Here is a 27124-nt window from a genome sequence, read left to right as displayed (position 1 = left end):
TGCCGGTGAACTCAGGTCAAACCCAGTGGGCTGGGGGACTGTTGGGGGCCCTGGCGGAAGCAACATCCAATCCTATTCCCCCACGCGTCCTTTTTTCTGGCCCACCCAATCACTTTTTGCCCGGCGACTGTCTTGAGGGCACCAACGACTGGAAAAACGTCCTTGCGTTTCATCCGGCGGAAGCGTTCTGGCCTCCCCCGGACGTGCTACCGTTTGTCCGGCGATTGTTCTGGGGGGCTTCAACTGCTGGAGATGCTCTTAGCTCCGGCTAGTAGTTTAGGTTGAGATGGACTTGACGCAGCACGTCGACGCTTCTTCTCCGTTCTACATACGCTGGACTTGACGCAGCACGTCGACGCTTCTTCACCATTCTACACACGCATCACGCTGCTCCTATTCCTCCGCCATCCCGGGCCCGCCGCCAGGCCCTCCTTCATTCTTCTTCTGTTTGTGAAAACAGTTCCTGAAATCTTCGCACAGCCTGCAATTCAGAATAACAAAAAAAGTGGCTAGTTGGACGACGCGAAAATTCAAGGGCGCGGACGAGCTCGCCTGGTCACGGTATCTTCAGGCGTTGCTTCGTTTCGGGATATGGAACCTGTGCTGTATTGCCGGTCGTGTACGGTGGCGTATTTAATGCGTAGTATGAACGGAAGAGGCGACGGTTGTAAGGTGGGGCGACGGACGTCGAAGCTGAAGTGACGGGAGTTTTTCTACTAGGTCTGGTGGGGCGACGGACGTCAACCCTCAGCCTAGATTAGTTGACCGCCAACTACAACAGTAAACGTGGGACCACTTGCTTTCCGCACGCATCAGCCCGCAGTCTTTGATCGCTTCTCTGGTCGGTTGCCACCATTGACGTCGCCAGTACTGGACGTCGCCGCCGGATTCATCTGCAACCTTATTGCTTGATTCGGAGTAGCTTGCTTGACTCGGAGTAGCTTCCTGGATCAGAGCAGTTCTCATCGTCGGCGGAGCTACGATTTCCCGGGCCGTAGTCGCCCACCTCTTTGACGGCCGCAAAATGAGACTGAACTTCAGCTTCATCTTTGAAAGCTTCATCTGCCATGGATATGTCGTCAGCTCTTCCGTCCACCGAATCCTGCCAGTAAGAACTAAGAAGCAATAGCTCAAGAGAAGAGCAGGGAAAAACCAACTGAATTTCTACTCTAAAAAGCATCTACACCAAACTGTCTTGCAAGCAATAAGCAGGGGAGCATGCATCCACCACACAACATGCTACCCATGTGAAAAACAGTAGTAATTGTGATAAACATGCACACAACACAGATGAACTGAAACAAACATCACAGTGTGCTTAGTGTTGTCATTACACATAACGGCTACGGAGCCCTCAACGACACACAAAGAAAAACTGAACTCACCCACAGGTTTCATTTTCCTGTAAAGTAGCATTTTCAACAACATGCAGAACCACCTTAGGCTTGTTGCAGGTGTTCTTTCTGTGACCACTGACACCACAGTTTGAACATTTAGCTTCCTGCCTTTATTTTTGAGGAAGATCACCCTTTTGCGGACAGGTGGTGCTGTCGTGTCCTGGATCGCACCATATGCTACAGAAGCAAGAACGTTTGCTTGTACCGCATCCGCCGACACCATGTGCATTTCCTGCTCGTTTGTATTTTTTGCTTTTTGCACCCCGGTCATCATATGGAGGCTTGTCCCTGCTGGTGGTTGGTCAACCTGATTTACGCTTTGGTTCTGGAGCTTTTAAACACATGAAATTATCAATGCCACTCCCTTCGGCGTCACTAGCACATCCACTGGAAGGTGCATGCAATGCAATCAATTCTTAAGTTTTTCCCTTGTTCGTCTGAATTCTGTCCTTTGACCCTATTCCATCCCGCACAGTGGCTATAGGCGTCAATTTATCCATTGTTGATTTCAAGAGATTAACTGCACACTCATATGCAGTATGCTTGCATCTCCAAATCTCACAACTTCAAGGGCATGTGTGTATAGATTTGTGTGTCTGAATGTTATTGAGGTCACTGAAATTTTATCCTTTTGAAGATGTGCCAAGTGGTCTGCCAATATATCCCTTGCATTTTTTTCCAATGTTCAAGAATGTGTTTTGCTGGTATCTGGTCTATACCAAGGAAATCGAGGACCTACAAAACCGAAAGATTAGCATGGTCATTCAAGTAGCTTAAGAAATGGGATTCACAACGAAATGCCTTCGTCTATAAATATTTTTACCTTCACTGACTGCATGGCAGCACAGCAATCATGTGTGCTCGAAATTGCCACACGCACATGTGAGTTCTCTGCCCTGCTCAATAACTTCAACTTTGGAGACAACCCTGCACCACTATTCATGCTTCTTTGGATGATACCATCGCACAAAATAGGTTTTGCCTTTACTGACCACTTCCACTTTGTACTGCCCTCCTTCATACAGGACTTCCCCAAAATTCTCAAACATAGCTCGTGTATATACATCGCTACCATGCAATTTCAGTGGCGTGTTCAATTTCAAACATAGGTCGAGTGTATAAATATTTTTCAAACAAACCTCCATTGTCTTCCGGACATCATCATCTGCCTGATCGCGACTTATTTGCCCACACGGCCCTCTCAACGCCTTTTGCTGAATGGTATATTGCTCATTGAACCGAAGAAACTAGAAATTATATTGTAAACCTTGCCAATGCCAATATTATTTTCACAGAGCTGTTTGACAACATCATGCGTGTATATATCGATATGTTTGTGTGAAGGCCAGCACACCTTCTGGCCACACTTTTCTGTCGGCGATGATTGTGTGGCATCCTGTTTTCACTGACGTACCAGCCGTTTTCGTTTGATCGCAACAACCGTATCACTGTGGGGCATCTGCACCAGCAGGATCATGTTATAAACAATAGCCAATTGAAATTAATACTCACCAGGCATCCACAGACTATTTCCTGCTCTTGCCGTATTAATTCCAAATCCAATTCCGCATGAATACAGGTTGTATTAGTCATATGCTTGCCCAAGCGAATCGAAGTTGCTTCCTACTCCCTCCGTCCAACAATACTTGTCATCAAAATGGACAAAAAGGGTTGTATCTAGAACTAAAATACATCTAGATACATCCCCTTTTATTCATTTTGATGACAAGTATTTCCGGACGGAGGGAGTGCGTATTTGAGGAACCACAACAGTCTCAGTCTTCTTCTCTGCATAACCTCTCAATGTTTTCTCCAGGGCACTTATTCTGCCAGCGCAGGGTGGCGGAACAGCAGGTGCATTTCCAGCACGAACCCTGACCAATTAAGAAACAATTTTTACTAACACAGAATGGAAAGTTTGTTTTCTTTCTTATAACTATGATTGCACGACATGTATAAACATGATTCGGTTGAATTTTTATGCTATACTACTCAAAATCAAGGGATAACTGAATGACAAGCTCAAGGGCTGCCACAATTTCTATGCTAGTATACTTAAAGTTCAGTTCAATTTTCCATGCTAGACTACTAAAATTCAAGGGATAACTGAATGATCAGCCCGAAGGAAGCTACAACTTTTATGCTAGTCTACTTAAACTTCAGTTCAATTTCAACTGAGAGGAACCAAATACAGTGAATTAAATATACCTCTTCGTCCAGCCCTGCGCCTGACTCCTGAGGACCGTCTTTTCCTGTTGACTGTTCTGAGCTGGGCACCGGCAACCTGAGCTCCTCACAAGTGTTGTTCAGTTCTAGTTGCACTGTCAGTGCCAGATCGCCCACATCTCCAATGCTTGATGCGGCATCCTCGAAGACCATAGTTTCGTTGCGTTCGCTGTCAGGTGTGGCTTCCCCACCTCCAAGATCCGGCAGCAGGAACCTGTTCAAATGATGGGGAAGACTATAAACCTTTGTATCTACTAACAGCGGCAGTAACTACGAATCAAAAGCGATGCGAGGAAGCATACCTATCAACCTGATGTAATAAGAACTCGAATCAATCGCCTCCGGCCTCCGCCGTCGCCATAGCTTTGAGCTGCTCGAGTCGTGCGGCGCCGAAGGGATATATTTTTCCTTTTTTTCTCTCTCTTAAGCGTCGGGGGTGGGGTGGGGGGTGGACCCATGGTTCATGTACCAACAGAACATATGTTATGTGTACCATTACCACCTCGTCATATTGCACGGCGCCGTCAACGTATAATACTGTCCGATGATCTGTATACTCCCCAGCTTACACGATCGCATTTAATACACGCAGCAACGCGGCATTGTCCCACTGGTCTATATACCGAGAGCAAGCGCGCTCGTGTGTTCTATCGCTGCTCTCCGACTTGGACACTATTAGTTACTAGAACTTTTCCGTCAGTCTTTTTTAATAAATGACACTGTCCTTTTCCGGGAGGCAGCAAATTCTTTGAGGCTTGAGGCAAATCAGGTCGTGGTGTATGTAGCTGCCTACCAACAAGACATGTTTTTTTTTTTTTGAAACGGACAAGACACCATTTCGTTGTAAAGGATAAAACGTACTGTAATCAGAACACACCTGGCTCTGGCTGCCTGCCTGCCTCCTCTGCGCGTGTGTTTGTCTGACCCGGAGCTAAGCTGGAGTATTTCCCTGGGCTAGCTGTTGCACCTTCTTCCTTCGTAGCGTCATCCGGTACGTAAAGCTTAGCCTGAAACGTTTACTAATCCAACAATAATAATCACTAGATCTAGTAGTTAATTAAGCCTCTAGCATCAAAATCGCGTGTTAAATGCAGCTCAAATATGAAGCCATGCATGCATGCGCGCAGCATGCTCCGTCCAGGAAGAGGCAGAAGGAATCCACAGATGAACCAAGTAAACTACTACTCCTACCTCGTATACGTGTGTGTATTATAGTCGGCTCCGGTCTGCGTTGAATGATTGATTGATGTTGTCATATTTTATCCTTATTGTTGAGTATACTAGATAATACCCCGCACGTTGCTGCGGCATTCATAGTGCAAGCAATTTGGATTCAATATTAATAAATATAATTCAAATACAATATCAATAATAGATGTACATGTATGTATACATTATTAGCTAATCATATAAGTTCGCTATTAGAAGAAAAGTGAATAGAGGCAGAAATGTTTGTATTTAATAAAAAAAAGCACAAGCTGATAAGTTTGTTATGTTAGGTTTAATACCGAGATAACATATGGAAATTTAATCAATGTGTCAAATGACTTGAGATGATTATCTGAGTACAACAAAAAAGAGAATACATGATTATACATATATATAAGCTGACGCACATAATTCCATGTTTAGATATATCTAGCAATCAGGTGTCTTCCCTCTGCATACTTCGTTCAAATGCTCAGATAATCATGTGAAAGAAAATAGCCACCTCAGCTCTAAATTAGGTCTGCAGGAACAAAATATCCATCAAGTCTAAATGGGATCTGTAAGAATTTCATGAATTACATGTGTTGACCCAATGCAGTTAAGATTCAGAATGGAAGGTGCATGTGTTAAAATTAAAGTTCAGATTTTTTTTTTGGTGGGGGTTCTGATCTGGACTAACCTGATATAGAGCGTTCCACATTCGTATCATCTACTCCCTCCGTCCGGAAATACTTGTCATCAAAATTGATGAAAATGGATGTATCTAGAACTAAAATACATCTAAATACATCCATTTCAATGACAAGTATTTCCGGACGGAGGGAGTAGCTTCATGCGCTAACAACAGGCTATGAGGTTGGGACCTGCCAGCATGTTGACTTCCATATGGTGGAACTTACAAATCAAAAACTAAACTCATGTTGGAGATAGCTGTCAGTGTCATAGAGAAGCTGGAAAAGACGAAAGGGATGGCTCACCGATGGCTGTTGAGATTAAGAACGGAGCACAGCCGAGTCCACTCAGGTATAGCCTTCGTTGATTAATGCTGAGAGCAGCTCGCCTCCTTTAGTTTCTCTTGCCTGCAGAATACAAAAAGGCAGAAGGAAGACCACCATTCCTATCATTACTGTACTCTGAAGTTTTTCGTCCTTACGTGCAAACCCATCGCGGATACAAAAATGTGCCCTGAATGGCTTCCCTTCCTAGTTGCAGGAACTATGCTTGGAAAAAAGGCTACGATTGCTGCAGTAATGAGCTACGACAGCACACCGTTGAACGCTCACGAGAGGAGGTGGATGCAGAGCTCCTCCAAACATCGCTGTCAACAGAGGCTTGTCCGGTCTTTCTAGGCCAAGCCAGGTCCGAACACCAATCTCCCAAGCGACCAGTCCGGTTCTAATGGAACCAACCTCACAAGCAGCGCCAGAGCTATCTTGGAACAGAGGCAGAGATGGGTGTCACGACCAAGCACCGCAGCCGCCGGCTCGACAATGGAGGGCACCACACCAGCAACACGAACGTAACCTGATAGAATACCGAAGGGCCGCGGAGGCCAGCCAGATCGGCGATCGTGCCGTAGAAGATCGGCACCCATCCGCCGTCGCGCCGGTCGCCGCTGTAGGCAGAGGAAAATATCGGTATTTGAGGGACCGAGGGGTCGTTGTTTAATGAGCCTGTGATTTATGGCCGGAAACGGGCGAAGGTGAACAGAGGGTCGTGTGTTTGCTTCGTTCTAGAGGAGTCAGTTGTTTACGGTCTAGATGCACGCACTGCTTGTATTGGGAGTCAATCGTGAGGTGCAGTTGCAAAATTGATTGGGCTTCCGATTAATTCGTGCACACATGCGATGGAAGGGTGTTCAATGGTAGCGGTCCTCGGTCCGTTTTGTAGGCTGGTAACGGCAGGGTGACATGGCATGATGCATGTTAAGAATTAGACTTATGTGAAAGCTGACGTGGCATGAAGCTGATGTGGATAGCGCGTATGTTGAGAGAATTGGTTGTAGTGGGGAGCAACTTCTTAAGAATGTAGGATGTGTTGTGCATATTTATGTATTGGGCCCACCTCCTAGTTCCTTGTATAGTTGAGGTCGTGGCTCATCTCTTGTACATCATATATACCTGTCTTTGCATATGAGCAATACATCGTGCAATTCATACATCATACATATCAGTTTCCGGATTCTAAACCCTATCCTTCCGCCGCCGCCGCCGCGCCGCCGCCGCCCGCGCGCCTCCCGCGCCGGCTGCCGCTCCTCCGTCTCCCAGCCGCGCTACTCCCGCCGCTTCTCCAGCCTTACCTACTGCCGCATCGCCGCATGCGCAGCTGCAGCCCGCCAACTCCCGCTCGGCTCGCATCGCCGCACGCATTGCCCGATGTTGTTGCTCGCATCGCCCGACCTGCCCTGCTACTCGTGTCGCCCGACCCGCCCAAACCGCTTCACCCGCATTGCCTGCTGCCAATCCCGCCCGAAGCCACGGACCCGCTGAGCCACCTCACCTTTGTCATGTCGTCCATCACCTCCTCCGTGTCCACCAACTCCAACCCGTTCGTCGACGCCAACCCTCCTGGCGTGAACGACATCCGCAACCTCAACATCTTCGAGCGGGTGTCGGTTCGCCTCTCTCAGGAGGACTCCTCCTACTACACGTGGAAGACCTACTTCTTCCTCGTGTTCCGGGAGTATCATCTCATCGACCACGTGGACGGCACCGTCGACTCCAGCCTCGTCCCCGAGTTCCATGACTGGTCCACCATCGACACCGCGATCATCCGCTGGTTCTTCCTAACCATCTCGTCGTACCTCTTTCAGACGGTCGTGCAGGATGGTGATGATGCCTGCACCATGTGGACCAAGCTGAACGGGCTCTTCACCGACAACCAGCTCCAGCATCGTGTTTCTTTTTGCAGCAAGATTTTTTTGGGTGTCACCAGGACAACACCTCTGTCGACGACTATTGTCGCCGCCTGAAGACTCTCGCTGACGACCTCCGCGATATTGGCGCGAGGACCGATGATGACCTCCTCCTCCTCAGCACACTCACCGCCGGGCTCAACGAGGACTTCGGCAACGCCGCGGCCAACCTCAGCCTCATCCCCAACCCGTACTTTGCCATGTTCATTGCGTACCTCCGTTTGGAGGAGCGGCGGATGAAGCAGGTGAAGGCGCGGGCCATCCACACCGCTCTCGCCGCCGGCACCACCCGTGGCGGGTCCTCGGCGCCTCCCGCTGCCCCGGCCGTGCCCCCACCGCAGCGCCACCCGGCACCCTTCCCAGCGCCCCAGCAGTCGGGGCTGCTCTCGCTGCCTTATGGCCCGCCACCCTCCCGCCCCTCCCGCCGAACAGCGTCGTGGGGGCCGGCGCGGTAGGGGCCGCGGCGGTCAGCAGCAGCAGCCGCAGGGTACCGGCCCGCCCCGTCAGCAGCAGTTCCAGGTGCCCCCTCTGTGGGCCTCCGGCTACAACCCGTGGACCGGTGTTCCTTATCAGGGGTAGATTTATACTTTCCTAGTTTTAATCGATGAATAGTGACAAATCTATTGTTAGGGAGGTCCGACAGTACATGATTTTTTTTCCCTTCCCCTTCGCGGCAAGAGCAAACTCTACCCTCTAGACTTTGTCGGCGAGCCAGTGGGTTCACCTTCTGTTCGCACACGAACACGTCACCGTGTACCTCCGACACCGAGGATGATGCACCGCAGCTCGCGCCGAAGGAGACCCGTCCGGAAGTGCGGTACGCAAGCAATCCGGCGGGCGCTTTTGAGCACCCGAAACCCCATGCGCCCGGGAGGGACCCCGTCTGGACGCGCGGCGGCTATGGGCTGCCCTAGGTCGGTTCGCCCGCCCCTAGAGCCTCGAGGATCGCTGCCCTTCAACACGAAGAACGAACGAAGAACGAGAGAGAAAGAACAAGGGAGGGATGTAAAACTAGGGTAAAAAGTAGATTGATTGTTCGATTGTGTGTTGTTATTCAATCGGCCGTCACCCCTTAGGTATATAAGAGGCGGCTGGACTTCCCGTGCAAGGAAAAGGCTTGGATTCACGTCCAAAACCCTAGTCAAATTCGGATTGGTCTTGTCCGAACTTTCCAAAACTGTTCGGTTTAAACTGGCTGCACCTTGAGGGTCTTTTTTGTGGTGGTAAACTATCTCGGATGGAAAGGAGTCCAAAAGCAATCTTGACCGTTTCGACGATACGAATAACTTTCATGTTGAACGTTTTTTGATCAGAGATCATCTTGATGGTCAAATAGCTCGCGCAAAATATCTCTTTACTCGCGCTACCAATCAGACATGGCGTCTGGTGGGGCGCGCCATATTTCGCCTCGTGACAGGGCTGCACTCCGATTGCTCTAACTTTTGCATACGAACTCGGATTTGGACGATTTTTATATCAAAATCGATCGTTTCGACGAGACGAAGACAACCGGTGTAGATCATTTTTCCATTTGAGGTCTTCTTGGGGGCTTAATCGGCCAAACTGTACTCTGAATATAAGATCTTAGTACTTTGAGCATAGTTTCGGCCTTCGAGATGAAATCGGACGGCGATGACCCAAACTTAAAAGATGTTTATATCAACAATACGAAACTCTTTCATGAAGATCACTTCTCCATTTGAGGCCATCTTAAATAAGTTATTGATCGTGCCAAAATCTGGTGTCAACATATGCCCCCCTGTTTTTCGGCAAAACTTGCGTGCCAAAAAATAATTTGCAATGTATTTGTTCTAAGGACGATGTCAACACTCCATCGGCCATTTATTTTTCTCAGGATGATAATTATGTATCGGCCATGTTTATGCTAAGGGCGATAATTCTATATCGGCCATTGATTTTAATTTCTTGTTCACATCATACCTTGTAACCGATTACCACCAATCGGCTTTAAAGAGATGGGAATGAACCCGTTCCTTGTAGCACTAAGGAAATCAAACTCCAAAAGGTAACGCCCTGTTAAGCAAGTAACATCAGGATGATTCCAATCCACCGATGCATCGGAAAAAGCAACACAAACCGAATTATCCGCGTGAATGACTTCTACCTCATCATCGACCCATTGTATTAAGAATTGATGCATGGTAGATGGCACACATTGGTTAGCATGAACCCAATCACGGCCTAATATAACATTATAGTTACCTTGCACCTCGGCGATGAAGAATGTGGTGGCCAAAGTTTTGCTTCCCACAGTGAGTTCCATGCACATCACACCTTTGGCCTCTGTCTTTTCTCTACCCTCGAATCCATTAAGTACCATATTGGTCCTCATCAATGCATCATCATCTAACCCCAACTTTTTGAAGACCGAGTAGGGCATAAGATTTACCACAGCACCATCATCAACGAGCATCCTAGCAACCGGTGATCCGTTAATATGACCTTTGAGGTACAATGGCTTCAAGTGTTTCACTGGTTCTCTTGGCTTCTCAAAAATAGCATTCTTAGGACCAAAATTCAGCTGGGCTACCTCCCCTTCTTCACCTATAGCACGAAACTCGGCAGGTAAGTAATATACCATACTAATATCCATACCTTCCCGAACCGGCGTAGATTCATAATCCACCATCTCGTCTTCATCTCCCAATGTGTATATTGGGCTTAAAGATTCCTCAATTGAAGGGGATGTTTCAGGTAGTGTGGACGATGTAATAGGGGTCGCATCATCCTCTTTTGGTGGTGAAGGTGTTGCTGCAGCTAATGTAGAAGCATCTGTGTTTTGTTTTTGTTTAGGCCTCCACACTTGTTTTGTGAGTGCCATGGGCCGAATTTCACTAAACAATTTGTCCCTTTGCCTCTCCTCTTTGTGTTCTACCTTCTCGTGGTTCCTCATGCGTTGTAACCTCCTTTTCATGGTTTTAGTTAAACCGGGAGGACACCACTTAGGTTGAGTATATTTGGGATCCCTTGGTTTGGCCTTGCTTGTGCTCGCCTCATGATCATCAACCATGGAACCCTGCTGAACAATAACAATATCACCATTAGAAGTAGCCATATTACCAACAACCGGCTTTTTGATCTTCTTTTGCTTGTCGCATTCTGAAATTTCCGCATTAGGTGACTTAACACGCCACACTTTTTTATTGGCCTTACTTGGAGAATTTTCTGTTGGCCGATTAGCACCATAACTCAAACGGTCTTGGGTGGGATAATAAAGCCTCTCACGAGCAGGCCTTCTAGGTGTTGTCCACCCCATATGGAAAGCATAAGGAGCCATTGGGGGCTGCCCCCATCCTCCATTGAAGTCTCTCATGTAATATGGTGCATAGGAGGGTTGTGACATCCATGGTGTCGGTGCCCATGACCCATATGGCCTTGCATAGCGTCGAAACTCTTGCTCCGGAAGCGATCTTGAACGCTTCGAATGTGATGGCCGATTAGAGCTAGCACCGGCCGCTTGACTTGCATATTTGGATAGCAGCATATCAAAAGTTGGCTTGATTCGCTTGCGCTTAGCTTCACTCTTTCCCCACTTGCCAACTTCTGAATTCTTGGGCTTGATAAATTTAACATGGGTATCTTCTTGTACTTGTGGTTGCCCCCCGGGTACGGGATTTTTTATGGTGATCTTCAATACTTCCTTGCCATCGGGTTGCTTATCAAGCACAACCTCTCTTCCCAAGACTTTGTCGCCCTCCTTGCCTTTCCTAGGTTCACCAATAACAACATTATCTTTATTAGCAGATTCGGCTATGCTAGGCCGAATTAACATTTTCGTTCCCTCCAAGTCCATGGTGTTCATTGGAAAGGGCTGTTTATCAACTTGCATCTCAGCAAAATTCAATCGTCTATCATTAATGGCTGATTGTATCTGTCGTCGAAAAACATTGCAATCGTTAGTAGCATGAGAAAATGAATTATGGTATTTGCAATAAGCACGCCGTTTCAGCTCATCAAACGGCGGTATGGTGTGTGATATTCTAATCATCTTATCCTGCAAGAGAGCATCAAATATCTTATCACACTTAGATATATCAAATGTAAACCTCATCTCCTCATCACGATTCTTGCGAATCGGCTTAAGAGCATTGCATGTATAGGGTTTGGCCTTTGAGGACCAAACAAACTCAGTAGTATAAACATCAACCTCATCATCCGAATTATCATCATTGTGTTCAACCATATGCATTCTAGGACGATCGGTTGTAGACCTATGAATCTCTTTACTTCGACTCTCTTGAGCCAAAGCTTTTTGTAAGACTTGATTAATGTTCAAAAACTCATAACTTTCTAGCCTCTCTTTAATGTGAGTTTTCAAACCATTAAGAACAATATCTGCCAAGTCTCTCTCAGTTATCACTAAGCTATAACATCGGTTTTTTATGTCTCTAAATCTCTTGACATAATCGGTGACCGATTCATCATGTTTTTGCCTAACCGATGTAAGATGTGACAACTTTAGCTCATTATCGCCGCTGTAAAAGTGATCATGAAACTTTTGCTCTAATTGCGACCATAAGAGAATTGAGCCATGTGGTAAAGCAGCAAACCATGAAAATGCGGTGTCAGTTAAAGATAAGGGAAATAAACGTACTTTCAACTCTTCTATGGAACCTGCTTCACCCAACTGTGCTAGATACCGACTCACATGCTCCCAAGTTGTTTTCGTACCCTCACCACTAAATTTAACAAAATCAGGAACCTTATAACCTTGAGGGTAAGAAATTGCATCGAAGTGTTCAGGATAAGGCTTTTGATACACACGACTCTTTACTTTCAGCTCGTTTCCGAAAGTTTCTAGAAACATCTTATGCAAATCCTCCCTTAATTTAGCTAAAATTGGATCCGATGTAGATGAAGATGTTTGTGGCAATAACATAGGAGCAACCTGAGTACTAGCTATTGGTGCAACTTGTGGGATGGGCACCGAACCATAATTCGGCGGAAGACCAAACATGCTTGCGCCTATGGGTGGTGTGACAAAGTGATTCGGCGTTGATGCCGAATTGGGCACACTCATAATAGGATTAGGGTATGTAGGTGTAGTCACAAGCTGGTTGGTTTGACTAGGGTAAAAATTCAATGGCATACTATATTGTTGTTGTATAGGAGGTGCCGATGAAATAGGTAAAGTTGGACTAGCGTTTTCAGATACACCAACAGTACCACTAGATGACGGAGGCATATTTTTCTGAGCATTAGCACTAGCCACAAAAGAATTGTATGCCATCACATTACCCTTACTAACAAGACTTTCAATCATAGCCACTTGCTCCGGAGAAAAAACTTTTCCAACCGGAGTGATGTTGCCTTGACGGTCCTTCTTGAAACTTGAAAGAAACGCTTCCAAATCCTCCTCCTCGCGCTTCTTCTTGAGCGCCTCAAAAGCCTCTTCATGCTGCTTCTTGTGCGCTTCGTAGGCTTGGCGATGTTCATCCGATAGCTCATCAAGACCGGGCTTAATGATGTTATCGGTGTCAACTTCTGAAGGCTTGGGGAGATTAGACATGGTTGATGATGATTCTTGATCTTTCGTCCCCAGCGGAGTCGCCAAAAAGTGTGTTCGCACACGAACACGTCACCGTGTACCTCCGACGCCGAGAGTGATGCACCGCAGCTCGCGCCGAAGGAGACCCGTCCGAAAGCGCAGTACGCAAGCAATCCGGCGGGCGCTTTTGAGCACCCGAAACCCCACGCGCCCGGGAGGGACCCCGTCTGGACGCGCGGCGGCTATGGGATGCCCTAGGTCGGTTCGCCCGCCCCTAGAGCCTCGGGGATCACTGCCCTTCAACACGAAAAACGAACGAAGAATGAGAGAGAAAGAACAAGGGAGGAATGTAAAACTAGGGTAAAAAGTAGATTGATTGTTCGATTGTGTGTTGTTATTCAATCGGCCGTTACCCCTTAGGTATATAAGAGGCGGCTGGACTTCCCGTGCAAGGAAAAGGCTTGGATTCACGTCCAAAACCCTAGTCAAATTCGGATTGGTCTTGTCCGAACTTCCAAAACTGTTCGGTTTAAACTGGCTGCACCTTGCGGGCCTTTTTTGTGGTGGTAAACTATCTCGGATGGAAACGAGTCCAAAAGCAATCTTGACCGTTTCGACGATACAAACAACTTTGATGTTGAACGTTTTTTGATCAGAGGTTATCTTAAGGGTCAAATAGCTCACGCAAAATATCTCTGTACTCGCGCTACCAATCAGACATGGCGTCTGGTGGGGCGCGCCATATTTCGCCTCGTGACAGGGCTGCACTCCGATTGCTCTAACTTTTGCATACGAACTCGGATTTGGACGATTTGTATATCAAAATCGATCGTTTCGACGAGACGAAGACAATCGGTGTAGATCATTTTTCCATTTGAGGTCTTCTTGGGGGCTTAATCGGCCAAACTGTACTCTGAATATAAGATCTTAGTACTTTGAGCATAGTTTCGGCCTTCGAGATGAAATCGGACGGCGATGACCCAAACTTCAAAGATGTTTATATCAACAATACGGAACTCTTTCATGGAGATCACTTCTCCATTTGAGGCCATCTTAAATAAGTTATTGACCGTGCCAAAATCTGGTGTCAACACCTTCCCTCTGACTGCCGCTCCGGCGGCTTATGACGGGAAGGGCAATCATGATGCCTTAGCTCCGGCTAGTAATTTAGCTTAAGGTGGGCTTGACGCGGCAGGTCGACACTTCTTCTCCGTTCCACACGCAGCACGTTGCTACTATTCCTCCACCAGGCCCCACCCCCAGGCCCTCCATCATTCTTCTACTGTTTGTAGAAACAGTTCCTGAAATCTTCACACAGCCTGCAATTCAGAATAACAAAAAAGGTGGCTAGTTGGATGATCGACACTCTATTAGTAGAACTTTTCCGTCAGTCTTTTTAAATATAAATGACACAGTCCTTTCCCGGCAGGCAGCAAATTCTTGAGGCAAATCAGGTCGTGGTGTATGTAGCTGCCTACCAACAAGACATGTTTTTTTTTTTGAAACGGACAAGACATCATTTCGTTGTAAAGGATAAAACGTACTGTAATCAGAACACACCTGGCTCTGGCTGCCTGCCTGCCTCCTCTGCGCGTGTGTTTGTCTGACCCGGAGCTAAGCTGGAGTATTTCCCTGGGCTAGCTGTTGCACCTTCTTCCTTCGTAGCGTCATCCGGTACGTAAAGCTTAGCCTGAAACGTTTACTAATCCAACAATAATAATCACTAGATCTAGTAGTTAATTAAGCCTCTAGCATCAAAATCGCGTGTTAAATGCAGCTCAAATATGAAGCCATGCATGCATGCGCGCAGCATGCTCCGTCCAGGAAGATGCAGAAGGGAATCCACGGATGAACCAACTAAACTACCACTCCTACCTCGTATATGTGTGTGTATTATAGTCGGCTCCGGTCTGTGTTGAATGATTGATTGATGTTGCGATACCTTATCCTTATAATACTACCACCAATTAACTAGCATATATATGTCATTTGGCATGCATACGTCTACTGGCTGCTACATGCATATCATACACCAACTCAGTTCCAAAACAGATGACGCTTTACAAGGGTTGCAAACAAACTTCTCTGCTAGTTATTTCTTCTTCGAAAAGGAGGTTCAAACACCTGGCCTCTGCATCAATGTAATGTATACAACCATATTTATTAAAGTTGATGTAAATCATCAACAACTATAGTACTTAGATAACATAGATAACTATGACATAATACGTAATAAAATATAAAATTGACACGTATGACTAAGTCGATTTCTTCCATAACAATGCCTTCAAGAAGAAATAAACGTTCTTGCATCACCGCCGTCACGTCCAACCAAAAAGGATGAAGACAAGGGTTTTTCATCATAGTTACTGAGGCCAACCACTAAAGGCCAGCACATCGGTAGGAAGACAACGTCTTCAACAAGATAACGACGCAAGTTCGCCGCTGTTGAGCCAACCAGTCAAGGTCAGAACAAGACTCTTCACTCAGCACATGAAGCAGTTAGGTGGGCTAGGTGGAAATAGTATCATGATATTGGCCATAAAACTAGTTGCACAACATAAACATTTATTTGATTTGTGCCATACATTCTCATACAAAAGGTAGCGGTCAATGTTAACAATGTACAAAGTAAAACACAACACTATCTATTTTAGTATACTAGTATAATAACCGAGCGATTGCCACGAAACTCATCAATAATTTAAAGTAATAGAAGTACTCTACACACACCAACAACTTCTTCCATACGAAGGAAGGGACACTGGTTTATCCCCATCTCTGACCCTTTCTTGTGCACGCAGAATCGCAGCCATGCACACGGAGGGAAACGAGTCCAAGTTCGGTTCACCATTTCTCTTGCCATCCTGCTCTAACCACGGCGACGCCCCTATATAAGCATTAACGACGCCGTGCGTCCGCTTGCAAAGACAATCCACAACAGAGACACAACACACACGCCATGTCGTCGACGTTGTCCAAGCCAAAGAGAGCAGGTGGCCTCCAGGGCCCCAGGCCGCAGCCGCTGAGCCTGTCGACCCGGCCGTCCAAGAAGCCACGCGTTGGCAGCCACGCCGGAGCAGCCGGGCCTGTGATCGTGTACGAGATCACGCCGAGGGTCGTCCACGCCGACCCACACGAGTTCATGGCCATCGTGCAGAGGCTCACGGGCAATTGCAAGCAGCGGCCGTTGACGGCAGCGACGACGTGGCCACCAGAGGCGACGTCCGGAGCTAGGGACGGCAGGGCATCGACCTCGACGGCCGCGGACGCTTTGGTTCTCACGCTTGGCCAACAGCAGCGTGCGCCGTGTGGTGGTGATCATCCGGCACCTTCTTCCCCGGCTGCCGCATCACCGCTGCTGTCACCCAGCAGCTTCTTCTTCTCCCCGACCACCATGCAGGCGATACGGGAGCTCATCAGCTGATACGGCAAGTGCTTTGTTCGAGTCGATCAGCTTGCGAAATTTGAAGATCGGCCCGGGTGATGATCATATGGACAGTACTTGTCTTAGTTTGTTCACCAATTTTCTCTCTCCCTCGCTCTAGCCACTGTACGGTTCTTACTAATTATGTTAATTAGAGTTTTGCACACACACATTGATAAGTTGGATTCATTGTTTCAAATTCCACTTTGAAATATTTCAAGCATAACTGAAATGTCTGAAACTTCTATAATTTAGGCTTCGGCGTCTTTGGCCCGAACCGACGCCTCCACCGCAACCTCGGCTCGTCCCTACCATCAATTTAACTCTGTGCATTCGGTTCATTCTGTTTACATGGTTCGGTTTATACTGGTGTTTAGTTTAACAATACTAATACTTCGGTAAATACGACATGAAATTAAAATACAACCCTGTTTCGCGTATATAAAATTATTTAGGTATACTCCCTCCTTTTCGGTTTATAGGGCTCAATTCAAAAATCTCACCAATCAAGGTAGATGGTGAGTGGTGGAATATTTTTTGTAGTTTTGCAAAAACACCTAATTAATGCTCTAGTTTTCCTTAAAAAATTATGTTTATCAATGCATTAATTGCAATGCATGCATGCATAAAGTACATGCATTGGTCAATTTTCTCTTAATACTTGCATGCAATGATTTAATGCACCTTGAAATCTGAACATGTGATGGAAAACAACCAAATTGAGCCTTATAAAATGGAAAAACTAAAATTTTGAGATAAGCCCTATAAACCGAAAAGGAGGGAGTATATCATAATAATCAAAGTTGATGCGATTTTAAAAATAACATAATAATAGTTTGTAAATTTATGACTCAAAACACATACTTTTTTACACAAAAATATATGCATGCATGGATTCATGCCTTGATGGTTATGGACATGCTTAGCTTGTTTTTAAGCGAAAAATGACTACACTACAAGGAAAATGGATGTGCTTAGCGTGGAATCTAGCTCATGAACAAGAAAAATGACAACTTGTATGATTGTTTGTCTCAAGAAATATAAATATATATTTTTATTTCGATTTACTCAGTTAACCATTCAGTTTTCGGCATATACCATAAAAATCAAAATTCAAAATAGTATGAAAAGTTCACACCATACTGAAACCAGAAACCATAAAAACTGTAAAATTGATGAGATCCGGTCTATTTTCCGTATGGTTTTTCATTTCGGTTTAAAAATGCATGGAGTGACTCTCGCTTCCCCCGCACCAGCGGCTGTGTCTCCACATGTACGTCCAGCAGATGGATGGATCCAAACGAGCGTGTGAATGTGTGTTTGTGTTTACATCGTGTTAAAATCAATTCCTGTAGGTCGGCAGTGGAGAAGCTGCTGCCGCTGCACACGGTGGTGTAGCCGGCGCGCCTCTGGCCCTACATCGTCGTCGACTCCGCCTGCTGGAGCCCGCTCTCCCAAGGATGTGACCGTTATTGCACATATGCTCCTAGGAATAAGAGATTGGGTGATGTTGATTCTACAGGATTTATGAGTCTTTCAGTAAGGAAATAGTACTCCCTCCGTCCAGGTGCATAGGGCGTCTAACGAAAAATTAGTATTTCAAATATGCTCCCTCCTTTCTGGTTTATAGGGCTTATCTCAAAATTTTAGTTTTTTCATTTTATAAGGCTCAATTTGATTGTTTCCCATCACATGTTCAGATTCCAAGGTGCATTAAATCTCTGCATGCAATTATTAAGAGAAAATTGACCAATGCATGTAATTTATGCATGTATGCATTGCAATTAATGCATTGGTAAACATACTTTTTTGAGGAAAACAAGAGCATTAATTTGGGTGATTTTGCAAACTCTAAAAGGTATTCCACCACTCATCATCTACCTTGGTTGGTGAGATTTTTGAATTGAGCCTTATAAACCGGAAAGGAGGGAGTATAGGTCACCATGCGTGGAATAAGTTCCTCATTCTTCATGATCATTAATTTTTATTTTGCATGCTAACATTTTCATTGGTTGGCGCATTAAATAGGAATTGCATGTTGCTATTTAGGAATTAATGGCATGGGAAACCAACGTTGTGGTTGGCTCCTCCTAATTTTTCAAGTCGGCCAAATAGGAATCATTATTGTCATTGATTTTTGGTTTAGTCTTCTCCATCCAATCTCCACACACCTAGGTTGCGATGCAGCACCTTAGATGCCCTATGCACGTGGACAGAGGGAGTACTAGACATTGTTACCGTGGAGTTAATGTGTCTAAATAATAGTGGTATTCACCTACTACACTTACTTTTTTGAAAAGGATAACACCTCAAATATAATGAAAATTACATCGAAATTTCAAGACTACTGAACGACCACTAACCATCACAAGAATGAGCTGCCAATGTGCCGCTGTTGTCGCCCCTTCTACACTGTGATAATGTTTTAGAACACCTTGAGGTCAGTTGTTCATTAATGCCAGTTGGCTCTTTTTTTATGACGGTAGTTAGTAATTACTCCCTCTGTCCGAAAATACTTGTCCTACAAATGGTTGTATCTAGACTTATTTTAGTTATAGATACATCCATTTTATTTATTTCTACGACAAGTATTTCCGGACGGAGGGAGTAACACCCATCGTTTTAGCGCCAAGTAGATAAACAATCTCTTTCTTTTACTTGATAAACAGTCTCTTTGTTTCTGCAAGAAAGGAAAGCATGGAATGTCTTATCTACTGAATTTGCTTGTCATAGGTTTTCAAAAGCGCATCTGGTCATGGTAATTTTGTTTATTTAAAATATACGTCGTTAGTTGCACATACATAGTTTTAGAGTTTTTCTATCGAGTATATTTTGTAGTATTAGGTTGATCCAATGATTAGCACTGGTCGGTCAGATTATGACAGACATGTTGGTAATTCCTTATCAGGGGTAGATTTATATTTTTCTAGTTTTAATCGTAATGATAATGACAAACCTATTGTTAGGGAGGTCCGACGGTACGTGATCTTTTCTCCCCTTTTCCTTGGCAGCAAGGGCAAACTCTTCCCTCTAGGCTTCGTCAACGAGCCCGTGGGTTCACCTTCCTTCTGACTGCTGCACCGGCGATTGATGGCGAGGAGGACAATCCTGGTGCCTTAGTACCGGCTAGTAGTTTAGATTGAGGTGGACTTGGCACAACACGCTGACACGCTTCTCCTCCATTCTACACGCAGCATGCTGCCCCTATCCCTCCACCATCCCGGCCCCGCCCCCAGGCCCTCCGTCATTCCTCTACTGTTTGTGAAACAGTTCCTGAAATCTTCACACAGCCTGCAATTCAGAATAACAAAAAAAGTGGCTAGTTCGACACTCTACTAGTAGAACTTTTCCGTCAGTCTTTTTTACTTAATGACACTGATTTTAGTACAAATCACAAAAACCGGTTTCGAACCACTCGGGCTCTCGCAACCGCGTTGGCCCCGCGGGCGACCGGCCGCGCCCCGGTTCCTCCTCTGCCAGCTCTCCCTCACTCCCTCCTCCCCGCCGCCGTCGCCGGCGTCCGCCGCCGGGCCTGGCCCGGGCGACGCTGGTGGTGGCGGCCCCCGGCCATTTCCCTCTCGGTTGCTCTCCGGCACGGGGCAGAGGGCGTCGGGGGGGGGGGTGCTCCCTAGGTGGCGGCGGGGCCTCCTAGCGCGGCACGGGAGATCGGCTGGACGGCGGCGACGCTGTTGGTGGCGGGGTAGCGCGGCAGCGTGGCCTGGCGACGCCCGCTCGACCCAGATCTGGGCCCTTCGGTCCCCATCTGGGTCTGGGCGGGCCGAGAGCGGGGCGGGTTGGCGGCGTGGCTTCCAGGAGGCGGGCGAGCGGTGATGGGCGTTGGGGGCTGGCGGTGCTAGCGTCGCCCTGCTGCAGCGTGGCCGGCGGGGCTTAGCAGGCCCGATTCGGGCCTGGCCGGGCTAGGGGTGGCCTAGTATGCCCTGCTGCTACGTCCGGACGGCGACCGCGATGGTGCCGGAGGCAGGAGCCTCCTGCACGACGGCGGAGGGGGTGGTTCCCTCCCGCGCGGCTATGGCGCCGCTGCTCCCGTCGACCAACGCCTCCTCTCCTCGTTCTTTTGGCCCCGTGGTGGTGGTCTCAGTGAGGCGGCGTGGGTGGCGTTGCGACCGCGGTGGCGCATGCTGGTGGGCGGCTAGCTGGCTGGTTAGCTCCGATCCGATTGGGCGGTGGGGTTTGGAGTTGGGAGAAATCCTTGCCGGGTCTTCCGGCTACGATACGGTGACGCCTGCGGGTGCCACCATTCCTCCCTGGAGGGTGTCGGTGGTCTTCATTCCCCTCTACCCTTCGCGTGCCGGGTGAAACCCTAGGACACGTCCGGGAAGCAGCGTCGTCGGCGTCGCATTTCTTCCTGGAGGTGCTGCTTGGTACGCAGAGGATCAGAGCCTAGGATTGTGGTGGATAGATTTCGGAGGGCGCAACAGTAGTGGGTCATCCGTGCTTTTGTCGAGTTGCCGGTGTTGGCATTGTTTCTTCTTCTTTTTCTTTGGTTTGTTGTGCTATTCGTCCCAGCGTATGCTATGTATCAGTGTTGATGTTTTGAAATACAAAGCGGGGAATCCTTTTTCGGTAATTAATGGCACTGTCCTTTTCCGGCAGGCAGCAAATTCTTGAGGCAAATCAGGTTGCGGTGTGTGTAGCTGCCTACCAACGAAACATCATTTCGTTGTAAAGGATAAAACGTAGTCAGAAGACACCTGGCTGCCTGCCTGCTTCCTCTGCGCGTGTGTTTGTCTGACCCGGAGCTAAGCTGGAGTATTCCCTGAGCTAGCTGTTGCACCTTCTTCCTTCGTAGCGTCATCCGGTACGGAAAGCTTAGCCTGAAACGTTTACTAATCCAACAATAATAATCACTAGGTCTAGTAGTTAATTAAGCCTCTAGCATCAAAATCGCGTGTTAAATGCAGCTCAAATATGAAGCCATGCATGCACGCACGCGCGCAGCATGCTCCGTCCAGGAAGAAGCAGAATCCACAGATGAACTAACTAAACTACTACTACCTCGTATAGTCGTATATGTGTGTGTGTATTATAGTCGGCTTCGGTCTGTGTTGAATGAATGATTGATGTTGCGCAATCTTATCCTTATAATTAAATACTACCACCAATTAACTAGCATATATGTCATTTGCCATGCATACGTCTGGTGGCTGCTACGTGCATATCATACATCGACTCAGTTCCAAAACAGATGACGCTCTACAAGTAAGGATGAAAATTTTACCCATGATACGGGTACCCGCGGGTGCCATACCCGCATGGACAGGGTATGGGCACAATTTTATACCCACGGGTAGTACATATATCCTACCCGTTAATTTATGGGTAGGGCACTGGTATAGCTTTTTACCCTTGGATAATACCCATACCCTATCCATTTAATACCGACATGTGAATCTTACCTGTGATTCACAATCACAAGTGTACCTACGTTAAAGTTCTGTTGTGAGCTTATGGACCTATGTTTAAGTTTTTACCAATTGTCAATTTAAATAAAGATAATTTTTATTTACTCGGCTATTTGTTATTGAGTTGAGATCAATTGTTTTTTTTGTCAAATGTGCTATAGATGAATGTAAAATTGTGAATAATTTGTGTACTGTTTGATCTACCTGTTGGGTACCCAATGTGTATGGGTACCCGTCGGGTATGGGTACGGGTAAAGTATCATACCAACGGGTATGAGTATGGGTAGAATTTTGTACCCATTGACTACACGGGTATGGGTATGGTATTGCTCTACCCACCCCATACCCTATCCATTGCCATCCTTATCTAGAAGGGTTGTAAACAAACTTCTCTGCAGTTAAAGCTAGTTATTTTTCTTATTCGAAAAGGAGGTTCAAACCCCGGCCTACATACATCCATATATTTATTAAAGTTGATGTAAATCATCAGCAAGTAGACTACTGACGTAACATAGATAACTACCACAGAATCATAACAAAATATAAAATTAACACTAAGTTGATTTCTTCCACAACATCTTCAAGATGGAAGAATAAACGGCATCCGTGCGCCACCGCCTGCACGTCCGACCAAAAAAGGGCCAAGACAAGGGTTTTCATCCTAGTTACCGTGGCCAGTTAATGAAGGCTAGCACGTCGGTAGAGAGACAATGTCTTTAACAAGGCAGTGACGCAAGTTCGCCGCTGCTGCTCAGCCTAACCAATCAATTAGGTCAGAACAAGAGTCTTCACCTTGGACATGAAGTGGTTAGGTGGATTGGCCATAAAACTAATTTCGCAACACAAACATTTATTTGATTCTCTGTGTGCCGTGCACAGGTAGCAATCGATACAACGCACAAAGTAAATACAAAATAAAACACAACACTATCTATTTTAGTAGTACAAAAACGGAGGGATCACTACGAAACTCACCGATAATTTAAAGCAAGTACATACACATACCAACAACTTCTTCCATACGGAGTAAGCAACACTAGTTTATTCCCATCTCTGACCTTTTCTTGTGCACGCAGAATCGCAGCCATGCACGGAGGGAAGCAAGTCCAAGTTCGGCTCACCATTTCTCCTGCCATCCTGCCCTAACCACGGCGATGCGCCTTCCTATATAAGCATTAATGCCGCCGTGCGTATAGGAGCAGGACTAAATTAAATCCGCTTGCAAAGACAACCTAGGAGAAAGGACACAAAACACACACACACACACACGCCATGTCGTCGGCGTCGTCCAAGCCGAAGAGAGCAGGCGGCCTCCGGGGCCTCAGGCCGCAGCCGCTGAGCCTGTCAGCCCGGCCGTCCAAGAAGCCACGCGTTGGCGGCCACGCCGGACCAGCCGGGCCCGTGATCGTGTACGAGATCACGCCGATGGTCGTCCACGCCGACCCACACGAGTTCATGGCCGTCGTGCAGAGGCTCACGGGCAGGCAGCCGTCGTCGACGGAGGCGATGTCCGGATCCGGAGCTAGGGACGGCATTGCCTCGACGTCTTTGGTTCTCACGCTTGGCCAGCAGCAGCGTGCGCCGTGTGGTGGTGACCATCCGGCGCCTCCTGCTTCCCCGGCTGCCGCATCATCACCGCTGCTGTCCCCGAGCAGCTTCTTCTTCTCCCCTACCACTATGCAGGCGATACGAGAGCTCATTAGCTGAGACGACAAGTGCTTTGTTCGAGGCTTGGAACCAGCTTGTGAATATTGAAGATCGCCCGGAGTGATGAACTGATGATCAGATACGTGCACAGTAGCACTGTAATTGTCTTGTTTGTTCGGCGATTTTTCTTCCTCTCCCTCTGTCGCCACTGTACATTTCTTATTAATTTTGTTGATTACAGTTTAGCGCACACAAATGGATAAGTTGGATTTATTGTTTCAAATTTCACTCTTTGTCGCCACTGTAAGTTATTAGTTGTATACATACACAATTTTCGAGTACTCGTAATTTTCTCTCTCGCTCTCTGTCGCCACTGTACGTCATTAGTTGTACATACATAAGTTTGTGGCTTGTTACTCGAGCGAGTGCGAGAAAAATGAATCAAAAACACATTTTAGAGTTTCAAAATTTTCGATTCTTTTATAACTACATAGAAATGCTCACCAAGTGCTTGTAAACTTTCGATAAAGAAAGATAAATGTGTGGATCTAAAATAGATGCATCGTGTGCTGATTTTTTATCGAAAGAGACCACCTACCCATTGGAATTGCCAGAAAAGACCACCTATAGATGAATTTGACAAAAAGGACCCCCTAGTCCGTGACGGCACAAAAAGGACGCTGATTCCAATGACAGCGACCCTGATGAGTTTGGACGTTGTGTGCTGCTGATTTTGCCCGGGAATCGCTCCTGTTTTTTCTTCTGCCCGCCTGCTTTTGCTTCTTTTGCATGAATGGATGCGACAGCACCGCGGGAGGAATCCGAGGCTGCGGAACCTGTTGTGCCGACACTACTGGGATCCTAAAATATCCCGCCTAATATTTTGTCTGTTCGCGCTTATTTTATGGCCATCATTTGTCGTCTGAGCCTATAAAAGGAGACACAGAGGCTCTCGTCATCCTCATCCAGCCATCCTCGAAATCGCCACTGCGCAAAGTGTGTAAAACATTTTTTCAGTCGGTATAAAAAAATTGCACAACCCTTTCCGTCAAAATTTTCCCGCCAACTCTTTCCCTCCATATGTGTTGGAAATATGCCCTAGAGGCAACAATAAAAGGGTTATTATTATATTTCCTTATTCATGATAATTGTCTTTTATTCATGCTATAACTGTATTGTCCGGAAATCGTAATACACGTGTGAATACATAGACCATAACATGTCCCTAGTGAGCCTCTAGTTGACTAGCTCGTTGGTCAACAGATAGTCATGGTTTCCTGACTATGGACATTAGATGTCATTGACAACGGGATCACATCATTAGGAGAATGATGTGATGGACAAGACCCAATCCTAAGCATAGCACAAGATCGTGTAGTTCGTTTTGCTAGAGCTTTTTCAATGTCAAGTATCTCTTCCTTAGACCATGAGATCGTGTAACTCCCGGATACCGTAAGAGTGCTTTGGGTGTATCGAACGTCACAACGTAACGGGGTGACTATAAAGGTGCACTACAGGTATCTCCGAAAGTGTCTGTTGGGTTGACACCGATCGAGACTGGGATTTGTCACTCCGTATGACGGAGAGGTATCTCTGGGCCCACTCGGTAATGCATCATCATAATGAGCTCAAAGTGACCAAGTGTTTGGTCACGAGATCATGCATTACGGTACGAGTAAAGTGACTTGCCGGTAACGGGACTGAACGAGGTATTGGGATACCGACGATCGAGTCTCGGGCAAGTAACGTACCGATTGACAAAGGGAATTGTATACGGGGTTGTTCGAATCCTCGACATCGTGGTTCATCCGATGAGATCATCGAGGAGCATGTGGGAACCAACATGGGTATCCAGATCCCGCTGGTGGTTATTGCCCGAGAGCCGTCTCGGTCATGTCTACGTGTCTCCCGAACCCGTAGGGTCTACACACTTAAGGTTCGGTAATGCTAGGGTTGTATGAATATGAGTATGCAGCATACCGAATGTTGTTCGGAGTCCCGGATGAGATCCCGGACGTCACGAGGAGTTCCGGAATGGTCCGGAGGTAAAGAAAACTATATAGGAAGTGGTATTTCGGCCATCGGGAAAGTTTCGGGGTCACCCGGTATTGTACCGGGACCACCGGAAGGGTCCCGGGGGTCCACGGGGTGGGGCCACCCATCCCGAAGGGCCCCAAGGGCCGAAGTGGGGAGGGGAACCAGCCCTTAGTGGGCTGGTGCGCCCCCCTAGGCCCACCCCCTGCGCCTAGGGTTGAAACCCTAGGGTGGGGGGGGGGGGCGCCCCACTTGCCTTGGGGGGTACTCCAACCCCCTTGGCCGCCGCCCCCTTGGGAGATTGGATCTCCCAGGGTCGGCGCCCCCCCTGGGGGCCTATATAAAGGGAGGGGGAAGGGGGCAGTCGCACCCTGAAGTCCTGGCGCCCCCTCCCCCTGCTACACCTCTTCCTCCTCCGTCACGTGCTTGGCGAAGCCCTGCCGGAGTGCTGCTGTTCCACCACCACCACACCGTTGTGCTGCTGCTGGAGCCATCATCATCAACCTCTCCTTCCTCCTTGCTGGATCAAGACGGAGGAGACGTTACGCTGACCGTACGTGTGTTGAACGCGGAGGTGCCGTTCGTTCGGCGCTAGGTAGGATCACGACGAGAACGACTACTTCAACCCCGTTCTTTTTGAACGCTTTCGCGCGATCTACAAAGTGGTATGTAGATGCAATCTCTCTCCCATGACTCGTTGCTTAGATGAACTCATAGATGGATCTTGGTGAAACCGTAGGAAAATTTTTAATTTTCTGCAACGTTCTCCAACAATATGTTCCCGCCACCCATTTCCCGTCAACCCTTTCCCGCCATATATTCCCGCCACTCGTTTCCCGTCATATGTTCGCGCCAACCCCTTCCCGCCAACCCTTTCCCTCCATACCCCAGTCATTCTTTCCCGCCATTTTATCCTCTCTACCTATAAAACCCCGTTCACACGGAGGTGAATAAGCAGTGTAGTGTAGTGTAGTCGAGATGTCCCATTATCCTTTCGATCGTAGTTTTCACCCTGGGATGAGCAGATGTCTTCTGAGGCTAGCCACTGATTTCAGGATGGACAATAGGATAATTCCATGGCACGAACTCACCGGTAGTGACACCATAATGAATGAGTTGGCCCACGAATTACGTAGGTCTGGATGGCCTGAAAGGACTTATGAGGAGGTACGTACAGAACTTCTTAGGTTGCATGGAAGGTGGAAGAAGGTAGTGGAGCCGAAGAGTGAAACTTTCAGAGGACTGCAACAAAGCATCCATTTTTATGGACTGAAGAAAGCAAGGACGATGATGATATCTTCATGCCGCCGCTTCCGGGTTCTGCCTCCCCGAAGGGCA

At 47.2% G+C, this 27124-nt stretch overlaps 1 long non-coding RNA gene across 1 annotated transcript; it reads right to left on the bottom strand.

Annotated features, from left to right (window-relative positions):
• Positions 1–1296: 1296 nt before the first annotated feature.
• Positions 1297–4165, bottom strand: LOC119291765. Its single transcript, XR_005142635.1, has 4 exons — positions 3926–4165; positions 3606–3837; positions 2221–3271; positions 1297–2132 (listed from the first exon to the last, which is right to left on the bottom strand). It is a non-coding gene; the product is annotated as an uncharacterized LOC119291765 (long non-coding RNA).
• Positions 4166–27124: the final 22959 nt, after the last annotated feature.

The sequence above is a fragment of the Triticum dicoccoides genome, chromosome 4B, assembly GCF_002162155.2.
Source record: "Triticum dicoccoides isolate Atlit2015 ecotype Zavitan chromosome 4B, WEW_v2.0, whole genome shotgun sequence".
NCBI classification, from domain to species: Eukaryota; Viridiplantae; Streptophyta; class Magnoliopsida; order Poales; family Poaceae; genus Triticum; species Triticum dicoccoides.
This window is presented reverse-complemented; position numbering and strand designations above follow the sequence as displayed.